General features: G+C 41.4%; 1 pseudogene; it reads left to right on the forward strand.

Moving 5' to 3' along the window:
* Positions 1-978: 978 nt before the first annotated feature.
* On the forward strand, positions 979-1,548 carry LOC106566925 (ceramide synthase pseudogene; annotated as a pseudogene).
* Positions 1,549-2,309: the final 761 nt, after the last annotated feature.

Raw genomic sequence — 2,309 nt, forward strand, 5'->3', positions numbered from 1 at the left:
ACAGTCTTTAAATGTGTGTGTTTTGGTATCGATATCAAAAGGTGGGACAGCATTTTTTTTAGAAAGATGTTTAACAGTAAATAAAATCACAAATTAGATCAGTTTCTTCCAATGTAATAATATAACAACTCTAGATGTTCTATTGAAATAATAGAGTTAAAAATCACAAAAATCATGAATTGCTTTATTTTCAATCATGAAGTTTTGGAGGGTTTGGGACAGCCACCTCGCAATAGAAATAGGTGTATAAACATTGAGTTTGTACTATATTCATTTAACAATATGTTTGTTTTTGCCTTGGGCTGAATTACAAATATCATGATGTAAAAAAAATCCTAAATTTTAAGACTTAACTGTTTTTATAAATGTATAAACTGCAATTTGCAAAACTTCTGTAGAATCACCCATATACTTGTGTTTTATGTTTGTTTTTAGGCCATGTGGTGTGCCAAGAAGGGCTGCAAACGAACAACAACAGTTTTCAACAAACCAATTCCAGTCGTATGCACGGAACAAGCAGTATAGGGAAAACATGCCCTCCCAATATTGCATCTGAATGCAATGCTAACCCCAAAAGTTCTCAGCAAACATTGATAACAGCCGACACAAAGGAGTCAGGTGCTAGCAGTCAGCAAGCATGCACAAACATGCAAATACAGGCCACTGAGGAGAGTAGCATCTGTGTCTCTTCAACTTCAGAGATGGACTCTAGTGCAGAACCTAACAATTTGCTCCCGCCTATCATAAAGTCAGCGGTGAAGCAGAGGCAGGTCAAAAGAGGGCTGTCGTAAACTATAGAGGACAAACAATGGCACTGCCCATTCTGTCAACACTTAGATAGTTAACACATAGATACTAGGTCACTGTTGGAAGTGAAGAGACAGAGAGAGAGACAAAAATAACATACATCATCCAAGCAGGCACTGCTGGGACTTTGCTAATTGCTTTCTCCAGGACATGAGTTTCAATAGGCGCTGACCCGACCTGACCACCCTGGCTGCCGGGTCTGTCTTCTTCCCAGGCCTGTTCATGCTCTCCAAGAAATGCCTCAAGTTCATCCCTGCACTAAGGAGGAGCGAAGGGGATGCGGTCAGTGTCAACCGGGTTGGTGTCCTCCGTTCAGGTGATCATGGCCTCCTCAACTGGTTACATCACTGCCTCCTCCTGTGAAGACATCATCAAGGATCAGTATTGGCTGACCAGCACCTACATCCTCTTTGCCATGCCCTACTTTGTGTATGAAATCTATGCTATGGTCATATTCTACTGGTACAAGCTACGGGTCATAGATCACCAAGCAGACAGCTGTGCCAAACGCCTGACCTGCGACGCAAGTTCCTCATTGTGCTCAAGCACGTAGTCATGGTCACTGTGTGCTTCCCCATCTCTGTGTTCTGGCGACAGGGCAAGGGGGATTACTTTCAGGGCGTCATGTTACAGGCTGAACTCAGCACACCGTCGGTCTGTCTGGGAAAGATCCTCAACCACTACAAACAGCAACACACTCCCCTGGACAAAGTGAATGGGGCTACAATGCTGCAGTGTTAATTTTGGCAATTTTTTGGGGCACAAAAAAATGACTTTTTGTCATTTTTGTCATTTGAATAATTACTTTGTCTAAAATGATGAAAACATTTTAGGCCATTTTAGTCAACTACACTGAACAAAAATATAAACACATGCAACAATTTCTAAGATTTTACTGAGTTACAGTACATATAAGGAAATTAGTCAATTGAAATAAATTCATTAGGCCCTAATCTATGGATTTCACGACTGGGAATACAGACATGCATCTGTTCGTCACAGATACACTATATATACAAACGTATGTGGACACAGCTTCAAATCAAATCAAATGTTATTTGTCACATCGCTGAATACAACAGGTGTAGACCTTACTGTGAAATGCTTACTTACGAGCGCTTAACCAACAATGCAGTTCAAGAAATAGAGTTAATAAATATTTAATAAATAAACTAAAGTTTTAAAAAGTAACACAAGACATTTACATAACAATAACGAGGCTATATACAGACGATACCGGGACCGAGTCAATGTGCGGGGGTACAGGTTGGGGGGGGGGGGGGGGGGGCATTTGATTAGTTGTCGTCAGTAGTCTTATGGCTTGTGGTAGCAGAGAGAACAGTCCATGACTAGGGTGGCTGGAGTCTTGCTGACAGGTGTATAAAACCGTGCACACAGCCATGCAATCTCCATAGACAAATATTGGCAGTAGAATGGCCTTACTGAAGAGCTGAGGGACTTTCAATGTGGCACTGTCATAGGATGCCACCTTTCCAACAAGT

The sequence above is a fragment of the Salmo salar genome, chromosome 13 (genome assembly GCF_965601325.2).
Source record: "Salmo salar chromosome 13, fSalSal1, whole genome shotgun sequence".
In the NCBI taxonomy this organism is placed as follows: domain Eukaryota; kingdom Metazoa; phylum Chordata; class Actinopteri; order Salmoniformes; family Salmonidae; genus Salmo; species Salmo salar.